At 36.7% G+C, this 19,251-nt stretch overlaps 1 long non-coding RNA gene across 2 annotated transcripts in view; it reads right to left on the bottom strand.

The window, feature by feature from the left end:
- The window catches only part of LOC113951521, a 71,003-nt gene that overhangs the window by 6,604 nt on the left and 45,148 nt on the right, over window positions 1-19,251 (bottom strand). The window contains exons 4-5 of one of the 2 annotated variants that reach the window (XR_003529185.1): window positions 18,427-18,757; window positions 16,557-16,694 (exon numbers count right to left, since the gene is read on the bottom strand). The exons of the other annotated variant lie outside the window; for it this stretch is intronic. This is a non-coding gene — a long non-coding RNA (uncharacterized LOC113951521). Of the gene's footprint in view, window positions 1-16,556; window positions 16,695-18,426; window positions 18,758-19,251 lie in introns of those variants that run through there. 2 annotated transcript variants of the gene reach the window in all.

The raw sequence follows: 19,251 nt of genomic DNA, 5'->3' as shown, positions 1-19,251 counted from the left end.
CTCCAGCCACTCTGTCCCCAGCCTGTAGCGCTGCAGGGGGTTGTTGTGGCCAAAGTGCAGGACCCAGCACTTGGCTTTATTGAACTTCATCCCATCAGCCCATCTCTCAAGTCTATCCAGATCCCTCTGCAGAGCCCTCCTGCCTTCCAGCAGGTCGACACTCCCTCCCAATTTGGTGTCATCAGCAAATTTGCTGATGATGGACTCAATCCCCTCATCTAAATCGTCAATAAAGATGTTAAACAGGACTGGACACAACACAGACCCCTGGGGAACACCACTAGTGACTGGCCGCCAGCTGGATGCAGCTCCATTCACCAGCACTCTCTGGGCCCGACCCTCCAGTCAGCTCCTAATCCAGGAGAGGATGCACTTGTCCAAGCCATGGGCTACCAGCTTTTCCAGGAGTATATTATGGGAGACAGTGTCAAAGGCCTTGCTGAAGTCTAGATAGACCACATCCACAGCCTTCCCCTCATCCACCAAGCGGGTCACCTGATCGTAAAAAGAGATCAGGTTGGTCAGACAGGACCTGCCCCTCCTAAACCCATGCTGGCTGGGTCTAATCCCTTGTCCATCCTGAAAGTGCTGTGTGATTGCACTCAGGATGATCTGCTCCATAACCCTGACAGGCACCGAGGTCAGGTTGACAGGCCTGTAGTTGCCAGGGTCCTGCTTGCAGCCTTTTTTGTGGATTGGGGTGACATTCGCCAACCTCCAATCATCTGGGACCTTCCCAGAGAGCCAGGACTGTTGGAAGATGATGGAGAGTGGTTTGGCAAGCTCTTCTGCCAGTTCCCTCATCACCCTGGGATGGATCCCGTCTGGTCTCATAGACTTGTTCGGATCCAGCTGGCTCAGTAAGTCTCTAACTACATCCTTCTGGAATACGGGAGGGCTATTCAGCTCTCTGTCTCTGTCTATCTGCTCTAGAGGCCAGTTGTCCTGAGGGCCACCTGTCTTACTGCTAAAAACTGAGGCAAAGTAGGTGTTAAGTACCTCAGCATTCTCCTCATCTTTGTTAACTATATTTCCCTCCAAGTCCAACAGAGAATTGAGGTTTTCCTTGCCCCTCCTCTTGCTATTTATAGAAGGACTTTTTGTTATCCCTAACTGAATTAGCCAAATTAACTTCAAATTCCACTTTTCTTTCCCTAATTTTTTTCCTGCATGACCTAACTCTCTTCGTAAATTCTTCATAAGTAGCCAGCTCTTTCTTCCACAGTCTATAAACTTTCTTTTTATCCCTGATTTCTTTCAGAACCTCCCTATTTAACCAAGCCGACCGTCTTCCCCTCCGGCTGGCCTTTCGGCACACTGGTATAGCCTGTTCCTGTGCGCTCAAAATTGCCTGCTTGAAGCATGTCCATCCCTCCTGGACCTCCTTGCCTTTAAGGGTTGTTTCCCAGGGTATGCCCTGAATTAGTTTTTTGAATAGGCCAAAATCTGCCCTTAGGAAGTCCCGAGTAGAGTTTTTAATGATGGCTCTCCTTACATCCCTGAGGATTGAAAATTCTATTATTTCGTGGTCACTATGCCCCAGGCGGCCTCCAACCACTACATCATCCACCAGCCCCTCTCTGTTTGTAAACAGTAGGTCTAGTGGGGCCTTACCCCTGGTAGGTTCATTTACCACTTGATGAAGGAAATTATCCTCTATACATTCCAGGAACCTCCTTGACTGCCTCTTCTCTGCAGTATGAAGCTCCCAGCAGATATCCGGCAGGTTAAAGTCACCCACAAGCACAAGGGCTGGACATTTTGAGACTTCTGCCAGCTGCTTGTAGAATAATTCGTCTCCTTCATCATCCTGGTTGGGTGGTCTGTAACAGACACCCACAAGGATGTCAGCCTTGTTGGCCTTCCCCCTGATTCTGGTCCACAGGCTGCTGTGGACTGCTGCTTGTCACTGCTGACCTCAACTTCAACAGAGTCAAGAGACTCTCTAACATATAAAGCCACCCCTCCACCTCTCCTTCCCTGCCTGTCCTTTCTGAAGAGCTTGTAGCCCCCCATAGCAGCACTCCAGTCGTGTGAGTCATCCCACCACGTTTCTGTGACAGCAACTATGTCATAGTTTTCCTGCTGCACTATGGCTTCCAGCTCCTCTTGTTTGTTTCCCATACTGCGTGCATTGGTGTACATGCACTTCAGCTGGGCCATTGATTTTATTCTCAACTCTGGCTCTATACCCTTAGGCTTATTTCTGGAGAGCCCAGTTGCTGCCCCTTCCCCCTTCAAACCTAGTTTAAAGCCCTCTTAACTAACCCTGCCAACTTACGGGCTACAGTTCTTTTGGCCTTCCCAGATAGATGAAGCCCATCTGGTTTGACGAGATTAGGCAACATGGAGTTTGCCCCATGATCAAAAAACCCAAAATTTTGATGATAGCATCATCCTCTAAGCCACCTATTGGTAAGCTGTGCTTTCCTAAACCTCTCCTCGTTAAATATCTTAAAAGTCAATACTACTACTGCATACAGATATTCTGATGAATGCCAATCTGCAAGGAACTGCTAAGCAAAGTGACAGAACCACTGAATTAATTGCAACTTTTAATGTATTTAATGTTATGAAAAGCAGAATAAGTACACAATCGGATTTCAAGAAGCTGAATTGGTTACAATGCAAAGCCTGTAATCTGTAAGCAACCAGAAGAAATTAAAAACAGCTCAAAAATATGAGCTTTAATAATACTGTTATACCTCAGACTACCTTGGAATGGTGAAAGGCATTGCATCCTGGGACATACATCAACAGAAGTTATAACTTTCTTTCTGCTTCTTCAATAAATATTTCTTTGTTTAGAAATAAACAATGGCTTCAAATACTAAACATGATAAAGTATGAAATTAAAAAATGAAACTCACCTACTTGCAGTAAGGTATAGGTACATTCCAAAAAGTATAAAATCAATTCTCTTGTGATTAAAAAAAAAAAAAAAAAAAACAAGCCGCAGCGTGAAAGAGCTTAGGAACAGAAAGTTTCTGCATTTGGCTAAAAATAATCTTCAATAATTTTTCAGTACTCTAAAATTTAAGTTGTAATATTTTCTAATTAGGGCTGGAAGCCAGGAAAATTTGTGTTTAGGGTTTAAAAAAATCACAACATATTCTGATGTGGTAGATCTACAAGATATGTAAATTGTTGTCCTCCTCTGGGATCTGCTCTTATAGCTTCTCACATTGATTCCATCTATGGATATATTTTTAATTCTCATTACCATCTTTTTACATCTCATAAATGATAATAGATTAGTAAGTTCTTTTTTCCAAATATGGAATTTGCCATATTTTTGTTCATTAACTTTCTCTAGTTCAACCATCTAGATGACTTATTACCTAAAATGTACACTTTTCCTTCAAGATGTTTGTAAATTTATACCACTGCTTAGTTCTTTTTTTAAAATATACTCACTTCATAACAACATATTGCTGCTCTGTGATACCTAAATATTATTGAAGTAATAACTAAAACTGGGATATGTGATAATTCTTGAAGATTAATAGATTGACAAGGCAATATATTTCCTTGGAAATATAAGGTTGTTAGCTTCTGTTAGATGCTACACACACACACACATGCCATATTTGAATACACTTATAACCGACAGTAATACTTTATAAAAAATCACCTTGACTGTGTTGGGTTTTGGGAGGTTGTCATCTATGCAAATGTTGACTTTCTTAGAGAATCTTCTTGGAACAGGTATTCAAGGGAAATAAATTGAATCACAGCAGGCAGTTTAAAAATTGCATTATCCCTGAGAGTTAGATAATAACTGATACTCAGAACCTTAGGTTTCTCCCTCCCTGTGTTTTTTAATAGAGTTTGACTGAACAAATTTTTGATATACAGCATCTGAAATAAAACGTCTTGGAGGAGTTAATTGAATTAATGTCCCTTTATTCCAAGAGGGAAGATAACCCATATGGAATCTCTTCCTCGGACATCTGCCACAGTACTGCTCTTTCAGAGCTCTTCTCTGTAGCATCAACAGTACATAACATCCCCTGCAATTTCAAGAGAATATGAAATTACAATAACCAGTCTGAGGACAGAAGAAGAACCAATTAGTCAAAGGAGTACCTCAAGAGATTTTAAGTTTAAAAGGTTTACTTGATTAGCAATTCTGTCTATTTTTAATTGCAGTATAGTTCATATAGAAAGATTTCTTAGAAATTTCAGCCAAAATTTAAATATAGATTTTTTGCAATTCAGTACATACTGATCTACTAAATTTTATAGTTTTTCAAATCAGGAATTTCTTAATGTTTGAACCATTTTAAGATCAGATACTTTAAATATTTAATTAATGATAGTATATTTAAAAAACCTTAGTACAGAAAATCTATTTTCAAAAATATTAGCTGTAGGTATATAGCCTTACTTCATTTTGTAAACTTCAGACAAGTAGAAAACTTGCAGACTCTTCAGTCATAATGTCATTTAGAAATTTTACAAGGTAATTCCTCAGTCTCAAACTCTTTTTAAAAGTTGAATCAACAGCATGTATTTACCCAAGAAATACATGGTATAGTATTCTGCTGGGGTTTTATAACCAAGTGGATTATGTTTTCAGGTCGAGTAGACATAGGACAACAAATCTTGCTTGGGGCATCTGTTATATGCACAAAGTAGATATAGGTTGATACAGGTTTGATTAATAGTTTCAATATATCTTGGATTCAAGATCAGTCCATATATTTCAAGATGGTACAAAATTTTAGCATGAATTGAATATGCTCTATCATATTTCAATTCAAGATTAAACAGTGTATGTTTACATGTTTATTCATTTTGTCTTTATGGAGAGCATGAATTATAAGGTTATTATTATATGGATGGAAGAATAAGGAATGCCATTTAATTTAAAGTTCATTTCAGGTGGAAGAAACTTAGCAGTAAAACACTGAGATTTCATTTATCTAAGAAAGGCTGAAGAGGCTTATGTGTTTAAATAGCACCCATCATCAACACTGTAAAACAAATCTTTGAAAAGTTTTAACCCTTGACAGACTTCTGTTTTGTTCGGTAGTATTCATACATGCTATGAAGACATAGAAGTAAGGTAAATCACATGCTTACCAACCAGTGCAAATATATGATGTGTAGTTGTGTACTAGTATGAAGCATCATTCCCAGCAACTAGGATTGCAGCCTAGGGGTCATACTGTGTCTGATCCTATTCAATGTCTTCTTTAATGGATGGTGGGACAGAGTGGATCCTCAGCAAGTGTGCAGAAGGTGCAAAACTAAGAGAAATGACTGATAGACCACACAGTTGTCACAGCCAGAATGACCTTAAGAGACTGGAGAAACAGGCTGACAGGAACTTCATGAAGTTCAACAAGTAGAAGTGAAAAGTCCTGCACAACCCCAGGCACCAGTTCATAATGGGGATCACCCATCTGGAAAGCAGCTTTGCAGAAAGTGACCTAAGGACAGAAAGTTGAACATGAGCCATCAATATGCTAGTTTTAAGTAAAGGCTAAAAGTATATGTTTCCAGCAGGATAGAAGAGGTGATCTTTCCCCTTTTTTCAGTGCTGTTGTGGTCAAACTGTGTCCAGTTCTGGGCTTCTCAGCGCAAGAGAGACATGGACATTCTGCACACAGCATAGTGAAGGCCACAAAGATGGTAAAGGAACCAGAGGAATAATCTTATGAGGAAATGCTGAGAGGTCTGGAACTGTTCAGCCTGGAGAAGAGAATGCTCAGAGCATCTTACTGATGTACATAAATACCTGACTGACTACATAAATACCTGATGGAGACAGATACCAGGTTCTTTCCAGTGGTGCCCAGTAACAGGACCAAAGGTGATGGGCACAAACTGAAACACAAGAGATTCCATCTGAACACCAGAAAACGCTTTTTCACTGTGAGGGTGATGGAGTATTGGTACAAGTTGCCCAGGTAGGTGATGGAGTATCCCTTCTATAAGGTATTCAAAAGCCATCTGGATATGGTTCTGGGCAGTCTGCTTTGAGTGACCCTGCTTGGGCAGCAAGGTTGGACCAGGTGACCTCCACAGTCCCTGACAACTTCAGCTGTGCTGTCATTCTGTGAATACATTATAGTTGTAATGGTGTATGCCATCAGAAGACATGGAAATATCCACAATTCTATATCAAATTGATTCTCAAATTTAAGAAAGAATAGAATTAATTTCTTTTTTTGTTTGTTTAAATATATAATAAATTTCCTTCTGGGATTTATTAAATTTGCAGATTGTACATTTCAGATCATGACGTGACATTAATTCAACTCAGTTGCATAAAATATAGTATGATAATGTTTTCTTAAAGAGAGTGAAAGTGACTGGAAAAGGACATGACAGATGAGAAAAAATAGCATCAAGGTGGAAAAATAGACTTTTCCAAGCCTTTTCCAACACCTGTTTTAAAATTGTATCAGCACTTTATGCGAGTGCAGCTAGTTGTGTGCATACATAAGATAGCATAAAGAATGTATTTTGTTAAAAATTCATCTTTTGGATGGGGACAGGGAAAAATATGAGATAATTAATTCAGGGTAAAAGCTGCTAATTGCAAACTGTGTATGATGGAAGCATCAGATGGACATAAAATTGTGGTGTCTCTTGAGAATTTGCCACAGGGGCAGAGTCAATTAAGCATGAACAGTATAAAATATATGAGTCAGCAACAGGAACAGTGTGGGGAAGGTCCAGATTAACTGAAATGCTCCTGTCCCTTCATGCATATATATGCTGGACACTTTTGTCACAAGATGTTTCCACAACTGTGAAGGAGACAACCATCCCCAAAAAAAGCTGAGTTTTGATTTGGTATTTATCTGGAATTGATCTGGCTACAGATGAGCACCTATAGTTCACCCCATTGTGACTGCTACGTGAGGGAGAAATGGCATACACTTGTATGATATAAAGTGAAACACTAAACAGGAAGAACCTCGATGCCTCCAATTAAACGAATAATCTCTGCTGATTCACCAACTCCTGGATAGCAAGGTCATAGAAAAGCAAAGACCGGTGGTGAGAATTCTTTTCAAGAAGAATATAGAAAATATTATTTCCTAGCTATTAGTAGGCCCCTGATCAAGGCTGTAACAGCCATAGTGACACAATGATGACAGCTTTCCAAGGCTGTCTGGCCAAGGCCCCTTAAATACAACAATGACTAATTCTTCCAGCTCTCTAATTCTCTGACGTGCCACCAGGGAGACAGTGAAGCTGCCTGGTGGTATTCTGAGTATTACTTTACTCCAGAAAAAAAGCATCTACAGTTTTTACTACCCCCATGACTGATGCCACAGAAGATGCTCTTGGGACATATATAATATACATGCATCTTACCTCTTGGATACCAGTAACTTCCCTTTACCCCTTAAATGCTAGGGAAAAGGATCAACAACTGTGTTAGAAAATCTCAAGCGTTACAGAAGCTACAGTAACAGCAGAAACAGCTCAGTTACCTCACAGCAGCTTAGATTTGTCCTAAACCTTATAAAAATTGGTTATCATTATTGCTGATATTTTAGGGTAAAGTGTAGCCACTTGCCCCTGGTTCTACACAGTGCAGAATGTGATTACAATAAGCTTTTTTGGACAAATCTCAGTACTCCATGTTCTGGCCAGCTGTGATACAGAAAACTCTCTCGGTGACAGCAACAATAATAAAAGAACATCAATAAATATTTAAGTAATATAAATCACTGAAGTAGTGAATAGTCCAAAAGAGCTTTATAAAATAAGACCTTCCAAAGAATGCATTTATACTAAATGAAAGAGGCAGAACTATATCTTGTAGGCAGAAAAGGAAATATTAGTTCAACACACCTAGAAATTTTTGTGAAACCTAATATTCACATTGCTAAAAATAAAATCAAAACTGATGAAGGAACCAATGGAAAGAAGAAAATAAATACCTGAAAAAAACAAACAAAAATACCACAAAAAAACAAACAGCCACACAGATAGAATATGGTGAGAAAATTGGACAGTAAGGACACAGAAAGAAAATATCAGACATGAAGAGTTTAACAGAAATTATCTTCAAGAACAGAAAAATAAATCATAATTACAAAACAAGACTATCCTTAATCTAATTTCAAATCTAGTAACATGAATCTGAAGTGCTCTGCCTTAAAAAATTATTTGATATGATATATATAAAGGTTCATTAAAAATCTGAGTTGATAGAAGAAGACATTTTTGTATTTATTTTTCTTTTCACTACATTATATTAGAATTCAAATTAGACAGAATTCAAAGAGATATTTTGGTGTTAAGCAACATAAACATTGGGGGAAGTAAAGGTTTCTTAAAATGCAAGCTTTAATGTTAAAAATTTTTGAAAGCAACCATTAAAATATTTTTAACACAAATAGATACATTTTCAGTTTGTTGAATGAAAATAGTTCTTCAAAAACATTTCTCTGAATCCCCTCTGAATTCTCTTAAGTTTGTTGTTACCATGGAGTTCTCAATAAAACTATGTGTCTTACAATCTTATTTTTGTCCACATTATTATTAAAATCCAGAATCTTTTTTTCTGAGGACTTGAACTGAGAATGAATCTATCAGAAACCATCCCCCAACTTATAAAAACTGGTGTTTTATGAGGTGTTTACAATGATACACCTTTTCAATCCATAAATGCCATCACCATGTAAGCACATTATATAACCTCACTTTCATCTATTTTGTAAAAAAAAAAGAAACACACAGGGTCTCTATTTTTTTTCTCTATTAGTTATAAATACACAGATGGTAAAAGGTGTGAGAAGGATCATAAGCCCAACTGATACAATCCAAAACAATAATCCAACCAGAGTGTTGAATGTTTTGCAGTTGCTATGATTAACTTGTGTAGTAAAGTATAAATTCTTTTGATATTATATGAACTTCCTACTCAGAGTACAATTGTTACATGAGAATTTTGTTCACACAGGGACCACTTGGGAAAATCTTTTCACATTACATAGGCCTCAGTCTTTCAAAAAGGGTTTGTGATGCAATTAGAATAGTAACAATTGAACCCTTTTTTTTCCACCAGTAAGAGATACCACACTATAACAGCAATTGACATTCAATGACGATATTTGTACACTTTGTAACAAGACAGTAATACACCACCATCTCATAGAAACACCATCTTCAGTTGCTGCCAAGCATGTCTTCATCTTTAGAGGTTGAAACACATCCATGCTGGCTACCAGGAAAAGAACAAAGGCCGTGGTTTAGTCACCATCATATGAAAGTGCAGGTTGAAAGAGTGGAACTGATGACACTCAAGAACACAGCATAGGAGAAACAATTGTGTCACATTGGAGATTTAATGGAAAATAGTGTGCATTAAGTACTACAGAGAGCAGAAGAGAGAAGTACAAAAGAGCAGATAATAATGACCACTTCAGTATTAATTTGTCTCAAATTCATCTGCAAAGATGTCCTGTTTACAAGTATTGATGTAATTTTCTGCTGACCTAAGTCTTCATTCAGGTGGAATAAAATACAATACAGAGGTATGTCAGTAGGTGAATAAAACTGTTAGTCCAGCATGAACCATGAACAGCAAAGATTTAATACATTTTTCTCACAATTAGATTTTCTACTACTGCCTCAAATGTTCTACAATCTTATGTATTTTCTCATACTTTCATTTCTTGCCTAATTTCTCATCTCTTTCTTGCTCTGACTGTTTCTCAGTCGCAGGAGTTCAGGACTGTTGTTATGCCTCCAGCTTTCTGTAAAACCCTCAGGCACAATACTAATTCTTGTTAAACACTGAATAACATATGTTCCATGACACATCAGCCAAAAAATTCAGTATTCTTGATTGTCATGAGCTTTACAACACATGAATCTTTGGGTTGGAACTGGATGATCTTTTAGGTCTCTTCCAATTCCAGCCATTCATTGATTCTACGAAGCACATACTTTCAGTGACACTATGTTCTGAATTCTAGTAGAATGAAAGGAATTCAAATGCTTAAAATCCCACTGGTGTTATTAATATAAGCTTATGATTTCGAACTTAATTCTAATTCTTATCTTTATCCTGTAGTCTTTACACTTTCAAAAGTAAGAATTTGGGGTCCTGTAAGAAGCATAATAAATGGAATGAAGCCAGGAGGAGAAAACATGGCATCTTATGCATGATGAATAAGTAACTGTATTTAAAAATATTTATTTCACAGGGCAAAAGCCTTCCTACTTAGTACTAGAATGAAAATAGTATATGCTGTCTTTGTTAGTGCTTTAAGACACTTTCAAATTTTATGTCTTTTTCATAGACTGCTAGAATATTCATCTGTCTTAATTTTTCTTTCAAAAGAACTAGCTAAGAAACTTATGTCATTTACATTGCAATACATCACTCTCAATCGATAGCTAATACACTCTTTCAGTAGCATGCTCTCCAAGGAAGGCTTCATTTAACTTCCCCTATTTTTCAGGGGAAATGTCTGGTGATTATGTAAACTGCTATCAGTATTAATAGCCAGATAGATAAACACATTTTAAAGAGAGGTTATAATGTCTCAGTTTCCTCTTTGCAGTGACTGATTAAGGTGGAATATTTTTGCTTCAGATCTGCATTCTTCTTACTTCTAAATGTTCTCTTGGTCTCTTTTTTCTGACTCAGAAACACTCAAATTCATACAATGAGTCTGATGTTTTCTCTTTTTCTCCTTATGTAAAGGTTTATAACTCGTGGTGCAGGGGGGCAGACGCCACTGAGAAATAGCAACAACACTGAATGGCTTTAATGTACTGTGGTTAGACTAATTTTTGGTTTGAGTGCCCTTTAAACATTGACAACCTAGAGCCTACAGGTTTGTCAGAACAGTCAAAATATTCAAATCTCCTTTGAAATTTTTAAGATTTCTATTTAAATGCATATCTATAAACCCCAATGATTTTGCCTTTAGAAAACATTAGGTTATTTAGTTTGACACCATAGAATTTTCTCCATTTGTAACACTCTCTTGCTTTGGCTGACTCACTGTATCATAACTGAGTTTCCAACACTGGAGCAAACAGTTCTCAGGATTTGATTTTCACACTGTTATTCTGTCTTCCTGTACCTTGGTAGCTTTAGATCTTCATGTTTTAAGGTAAATACTTCCAACCTAAATACAGAGAGCTTAGGTCCTTCCAGAGTTGTTCATTAATTCCATGACTGAACTGCTCCAAAATACCAAAAGGGTATGAAATGAAATTTAGACACAAGGTTAAATAATGTCCAAACAGGAGTTATGCAATAACAGTGAGAAAGGCAAGACTTGATAGAAATTATACAGTTTTTAGCTTGAAGCTTTAATTGTAGTCAATTCCATCTTTTGTTCTAGAATTAACACCGTGACCAGCCAAGAAAGAATTCAGCACAAATATGTGTTATAGCTATGTTAATTCTGGAGGAGCCTATGCCTGGCCCTGTAGAAATTCTGAAGTGCAAAAACATTCAGATTGGAATTTTGGTACCACCAAAGAAGAAGTGCCTTAAAAGCTGCTGTGGAGAGTTGTAGCGGCACACACAGAGGAAGAAAGAAAAGAGTAGCTATTTTAAATGTGAGATCCCACTTCTGATGACAAAATAACTTCATGGAGGAATGTCTTCTCTTACAATTTTCAACTTTAAAGATTAGGAGTTTATACAACAATGGAAATGTGGGTTTATTAATTCAACCTCAATTCTAAATCATATACAACTTAGTCATATACAACTTTGACAGTTGTCTTATCATAATTTCATAATCAGATTAATGTAAAAAAATCTTACAACCATGGTACTTTATCTAAGACTTTTTTAATACAGTATTCAAATATTTAAGGTTTATACTTGGGCTATCATATACATCAAAACCTGCATATTTTTCCTTAATATTTAAAAAATCACCTATGTCACTAGGAAAAGAGAGGTTATAACCAGGGAAAGATAAAAATAAATAAAAAATAAGAGAACATAAACTGACCGTATAATGTACAAAAAGATTGAATTCAGATAATAATATTTTCTCTTCTGAGTGTGGAGATACAAATAAGCACTCAGAAACACAGACTAATTTACATCAAAATCAGTAATGTATTGAAAAAATCTTCTTTTCATGAATGGATGTTTCTAGAGCTATATTCCTCAGGCTAAAGGAATAATAAATAAAAGGAAGCAATTCAAACCTACTTTCTAGCCTTTCAAATGACATTTGCTCTTCTTGTTCTTATCTTCAACCAAAACTAAAATTCTTTCAAGATTTCTCCACTGTTTGTAAATGGAAAAACCCTGGTGCTCTTTCATTTCCAAGAACCTCTTCACTGTTTTCCTCCTTCCCTTTATTCCACATAATAAGTCAACTTCCTGGCATACTGCTTTTACCAATGCTTTCCCCAGACTTTTAGGAAACATCTTCCATTTCTTTATTACAGGAATGAATAAGGACATTCTTTATTAACCTTCTTACCATCCTGTAGGGCAGTTAAATGCTTCCTGTATGTTTTCTGTGCAGTCATTTAATGGCTGAGACCTCAAAGATGCATATTTGTTTTAGAATACTACTCCTTTCATCAGCAGAGTAACTAGCCATATCAAAGACATATATGACTTTTTATTTGATGTGAGGCAGGACTGGTTTATGCTGGTGAACCTTTAGCTAGCAGTTCTATATCAAAAAGGTCAGGCTGGTAAAACATGTTCTTTCAAAGTCTCTTTTAAAACTTTCGCAGAACCACAGAATCACAGAATGGTCTGGACAAAAGGTAGCCCTGAAGATCATCTTGCCCAACCCCCCGATAAAACTGGTTCACCCAAAGCAGGCTGCACAAGATCATGTCCAAGCTGGTTTTGAATATCTCCAGAGAAGGAGACTCCACAATTTCTCTGGATAGCCTGTTACAGTGCTCTGTTACTCTCACAGTAAAGAAGTTTTACCTCATATTCATATGAACATCCCATATTTCAGTTTGTGTCTGTTGCCTTAAAGGACCGTTTTATTAAAGAACTCCAAATACAATCTCAAATCCTAATATCTTGTACTTGCTCTTAAAAACAATTCAAAAGAAAAAAGGGACAATTTCATGTGTTTTTTTCTTCTCCTACTTTAATTTCCTTGCACAGGAACCTTCATGGAGCATAGTGAAGTTCCATCCTAATCGGACATGGTTTATTATCACTGAACATTATTAATAGTTACAAATATTATAATTGCATTCAAATCGTTGCACATGGTGTCTGAAGATTACATTGAAATAGTCTCCCCAAATTACTTACAGTTTCTTTTCCAGCCACAGAAGAAATTTTAGAACTTAATTTAACAATACGTTAAACTTAATGAAATGATACTGTAGAACCACTTCTCCATGTAATTTAAAAATAATGCCAATAACTAAGTTTCATTTTGATTCTAAGAGAATTATCACATTTGCTTAGGAATAAAAATGTAGAGCTCATTTTGGATCTTAATGTAGCATTCTGCAAACATTATAAATGGAAGTAATATGAAATATTCAAAATATTCAATGCAATACAACTGAAAGGAGAAACTAATGTTGTGTCACATTTTGTGATTTCCCACCAATTCATCAATTTTAATAATAGGGACAAATCACAGTGTTATATCTACTAGAATACTTATTAAAATATCAGTGAAAAAGGAATTCAGTATAATAAGCATAAGACTGAATGCCTCCTTAATACACACTGACAGGTTACAAAAGACAGGTTACAGTAGACTAGGACTCTGTATGAAGACTGACATTCACATTTGGGTTCTTAGTATGTATCTTAAATTATAAGGAAGCCTTGACTACCCAAATGTCACATTCTCAAGCTTTGAGAATATACTTTCCCCCTTGAAAGTATATTTTTCTTCCCCCTCCCTACAGAATCCCCAAATTCTATAATCTAAAAGTGTAGTTTTAGTACTATGTGGTAAGGTTTACATACTTTTCCAGTGTTTAGTCTGTTATGCACCTCCAGTATTCAAACTAAACCATTCCTTTAACTACCCCTAACAACACCTGACATTTTTCAGACTGATACCAGGGCATGATTTAGATAGCTAAGTTTACCTCCTTGGTAACTTCAGAGGAGCAGGTTCAGCAACAAATACCACAATTTAAGTAGAGCAAGAACAAATTAACAGAAGAAAAAACCAATAGCAGCCGAGAGAAACTATCAAGAATTTCCATAATTAAACGTTGCATTTTTCTGCTTACATATTTAGACAGAAGGAAAGGAAAAAGTTGCTAAACCAGACACAAAAGGCACGAAAGGCAGTTTTAATCCTAGTATGTCCAAAGATACGTGAACAGTGCCAGGAGTTTCAGAGTTGGGTTTGTTATAATTAAGGGGAAGTTACGCAAATTATTTGCTCTAGCTGATAATTGCAGCCTCTTTGAATAGCTGTGTACATTGCCTTCTGTTTCATATTAGAGAATGTTAATGTGACTTCTGCACCTGTTCATGTGATTAATTTTTTGAACAATGCACAGTACACAAGACAGTCACATTTCTTTGAAAAGCCATGTTGCTGATGTGGTTCAGTGTTACCTAAAACTGCCAAAAGAGAGAAGACCAGAGGAGCACTACTGTAGTCTAAGGACCTTCCAACCCAAACCTGTCTGTTTTATAGACAGACAGGATCTGCAGGGAAGTCAGAGTTCAGTGCAGGAAATTTTCACTGAGAAGAAGAAGTTAAAAAAGAGATTCAGAGGTGCTGGATCTGACTAGTGGGACAGCAAAAACAGCTGTACAGTCCAGCAGAGAGGGAGGGAGAGAGGCTGGGAGGAAGTGGATCGGCACTGGTATACAGAAATATTTAAAGAAGCACAAGAGAGTGGGATTGCTGAAGAAAAGATGAAAAACACTCATGGGTAGGGAATTAAAAGACTACGAAGAGGAAGCACTAAAATAGTGAGGAATAAAAAAAGACAACAGTTAAGAGAGTTAGTTCTGCAGGGGAAATGCTGAAACCCAAGCAGCTGAGCAAATCATTTATTTTCTCTAGAAAAGGCAGGGTAGAGGAGGGAAGACCTGGAGCAGCCACAACCCCTGTGGTCCTCGCTCTCCTGTGTCCCATGTGGGAGACCTTCATGGGAGCTTCATAGACCTAGTGAGTTTTGCAGCAATGAGCTGAGGTCGTTCTCCATGTCAGACATCTGCATATCACTCTCTCCCAAGCACTCTACAGATGTCTACTTTGTCTGGTTTTTATTCCACTTTCTGGGATATGTCAGCCTCACTACTATGGATAAAAAAAGATGATAGTGAATTTGTTCCATTACATCATCCTGCCTCCAAAATAAAAAAAAAATATAAATTATACAACTTAAGTTTATGGAAAGTGGCCTTGATCTAGTGTGACCAGTGCATCAAAGTACTTCCTGATGTCACCAAAAGAGATGTTTTAGTTACAGAAAGTATTACACACTGTGCAGAATAATAAGAAATAATTCACCTAGAAGGGGAATTACATTTCTGAAGTTGCATAACAACAAACATAAAAGAAGTGGCAAAGAGAATAGCTAAGCTTCAGTGTCAGGTTTTCATCATCTTTGAGTGTAAAATGTTTTGCTACATTAGACTGAAGTGTTTGCATTTGACCATCATTTCAGTTTATATTGCCTTTAATTGAACTACTTTGGAGTGCCTTACAGCAGAAAAAGAGAATTGCACATCAAATCAAATTACGAATATGTTAATTAAAAGCCCCATCAAAGAAAGATTAAAAAAGGCCAAATGTTGTGCTTCTTAATCATTCATTACCTAAGCAAAATATTAATAGCATCAATGTGAATTTTATTTCACTAACGGCAGAACAACTCCATATACTGCCCAAACAATGAAAATTAAAGTTAACACTTTCACAATATTTTCCACTGTGAAGCACATTACACAGATTAATTTTTTACACTGTAAACACTTTTGGTGTGAAACCAAGACTTTTCATAGGTCGATGCAATATCTAGCAGCTATACTACTTTCCAGTATGTAAGAGAGTTCCCAGAGGTGCTATATGAAATAGCTAATAAAAATCATTATTTACAAAGCATTTCTGTTATATAGTCAAACCCTACGTTACGGGAGAGATTCTTGACGGTAAAGAGTTTGCTGCATAGCAGTGAAAAACATCAGGCAGGACAGGGTATTGATAAAGCTACAAAGCAGGATGTAGTTTTATGTTTGCACAGTGGCAGACGTGAGGAAGTGAAACACAATTGGGTGCAGTTCTTCATTGTCCAGGCTGATGGCACTTTTTGGTCTACTGTCAAGCTTTAATGACCTCCACCACTAGGAGAAGTTAAAAGAAGCTGACTATAGTAGGACTTTTTATCACTATTAATTGTATTACCATTGTATCCAGCTAAGTGGAACTTTATCTGGATCTTTCAAGTCCTCTGCCAACATACTAGATGCAGATATGCAGCAGGAATGAATTTTAGATTCGTAAATTACTATTATTTTTAAAGTTTATTTTCATCTGCAAAAAAAGTTGTCTGACCTAAAAGAGTTTTAAAAGCGAATAAGAACATATCTCACCTTTGAAGTACACAAAGAATAAAAAACTTACCAAAAGAATTTCTGTTTCCTTTTTTCTTCCCCAGTCTCTTAATTGCAGATTTTTGACCTAAGATTGTCATTGAGCAGTTCACAGGTTTCTTTTCCTTACAAGTGACACAGAACTAAGGAACTTTGAAGATTCGTTTTCTCCAATCTACACACAAATATAGGTATTTGTTATTGATATGTTTCATTTACCATAGGTTTACTAACTTTATGATGTACACTTTAGATCAATAATGACACTAGCAAAGTAACAACACTTCCTAGTGCGGCCAGCATTTTAATTAGAAATAAAATGCTCAGGGGACAAATATGTTCATGACAAAAGTCTGTGTGATTTCCACTAAGAATCAGTACAACAGAGCACAGATAATAAAAAATCAACATGTATGGCCATATCCAGATTACAGATAAAAAACCTGGTTTACTCCCACAAAACTTTAAAATAAATCATCTCGTCACCTGGAAGAAAACACTGTTCCCTCAAAACTAACACCCTATGATGATACAAATTACTTCTTATAGTAATTTCTACAATAGAATTCTGCCAGTATGGGGTTGGTTGAAATCCAGCAACTGTATTTGCTTTCTCCAACTGAAAAAATAGTTTATCAGAAAATCACTTTCATATGAATTTCTTTCCCATATCCATGGAGAAATAAATAACTTACATTCTCTGAAATTACTTTAACTGTTAACAGCTATTGGAATTTAGTTAGTTTCCAAACAAACCCTTACATTGTAGGGGATAAGAAGCAAAGGAAGAAAAATGTGTCACTGAGTGTTAAGTGGTGCCCTAACACAAGTTATCTTCCAGATCTTCATGCCTCTTTTAGCAGTCTCAACTATACAGTCAGAGTTCTAGCCCATAACTTTAACAACTTATCTGTTCAACCTACTTCTCTTCCTCACCAATGGCTGCAAACGCAGAAGAAGACTCTTTGGTCATGAATTAATTACTCCATTGTACTACTTTCAGTAAAAGCTTTAGCAAATTCTGTTGTGGGGGAAGCAAGTTCAATTCTATATAAATTCAATGAGTAAACTGAATTTGCTACTCTTTGGGGTGAAAGAAGTCTCCTCAATCACCCTAGGAAACCCTACAAAGAATTAGTCAGTAACTTAAAACCTTAGTTTTAAGAGTGAGTTTTGACAAAGAACAGCATTAAATGTTGTCCTTTTCCCTTCTTGTTATTATGTCTGATTTTTTTCTTTGTAATAAATGAAAATTTTGTTACGGTAGTAGTCACCTGAAACCTTGGAGAAAAGCACTGCTTAAGCATTAATAAAAACTTTTCTTAAAATGAATTTAATCTTTAATCTGCTTTAATGAAAGCTAATCAATAGGCATTTGGCATACATTCAAAAAGTTTTAATTGTTTCATAGGATACTGGTCAGAATGAGTTATGCCAGTGAAAACTGCCCTTTTCACATGTATCTACAAAACAATATGAAAGAAATCATGTGACATTTTATACCCATCATCTGAAAGGTACTAATAGCCTTTGGGGTTATTGTGCAACCAGGGTTCATCAATCCTAGTCAGCTAAATCCCCCTGAGCTTTGAGCTGGTAAGAGCAATACAAGATTGGCTCAGCATGAAAGATCCTGCAGGAAAAATGTCTGTATTTAAAGAACAGCACTGCATTTGACATGCTCTAGACCATCATACAGACAGTGAGATATTTGCAATCAGGACACTCAGGTTTGGCACAGTCCAGAGGCATCATCTTGCAGGAAATGAGGTGGAGGGAAAAGATACTAATCAATGCTACTGTGAAGCATGAAACTACTATGCAAAATCTCCTAAAGTGGGCAACAGAGAGCTAGATGATGGTAGTATTTTGCATCTCACAAAAAGAAGAACCATTAGGCCACTTACTTCTGCCTGGGAGCTCTGGCAGCCATTATTTGACTTGAGGCAAAATGTTTCTGCACAACTCTTGATCTCAAAATGGCGTAGTTAAGGTCAGGATTGTAAAAGGTCATGCTTAAAAGATTTTGAAATGTGCATAGCATTCAACACTAGCACAATTAAAAATTGTTCAGTTCTAGCGATATTTCCAACTCAACACCCAAAGGAACAATGCCAGCAAAGAGAGTGAATAGGCCTAATAGCCTGGGTATTTTGTAGAACTTTTAATTCTAAGAACACGGTTGGTTTTCAGTGGTTGTTTGCAAACATGATTTGCCTTCCTGTTCAACCAATTACTCTGGAAATACAAAGAGAAAAAAACGTGATGCGAAGATATTTAAAAACCTGAATGTTTTGTGACTTTTCAAGACTGCCCAACAAAATTTATTTAATTATTTCTAATTATTTTTCATATTATACAAAATTGAAATCTAAAGAAGCTCAAGTTAGCCCTTGGAAATGAGTTTTTATCAGAATACACAGTCATATATTCCCCAACTCTACACACTGTCTTTAGAGACCTCAGAGGAGAAAGCGAGAGGAAGAAACATTCTATATTCTTCTTTTTTTTTTTTCTGAATTTCTACAGATTCTGTTCTCTGTCATGATTTCACAACACTGTGACTCTCTTTACTTCCAGAGACTTGTGCTAATGCTCAGATTACTACTCTACAAAATGGAAAATCAGACTCCTCTTCAACACAGATGACTTGAATGAAAAAAAAAAACAAACCACACTCATTTTGCTTAAGGATGGCAGTCTAAAAAGTTTATAAGATAATAAGAACTTCT

Source organism: Corapipo altera, unplaced genomic scaffold (genome assembly GCF_003945725.1).
Source record: "Corapipo altera isolate COAL_440 unplaced genomic scaffold, ASM394572v1 61286, whole genome shotgun sequence".
NCBI classification, from domain to species: domain Eukaryota; kingdom Metazoa; phylum Chordata; class Aves; order Passeriformes; family Pipridae; genus Corapipo; species Corapipo altera.
This window is presented reverse-complemented; position numbering and strand designations above follow the sequence as displayed.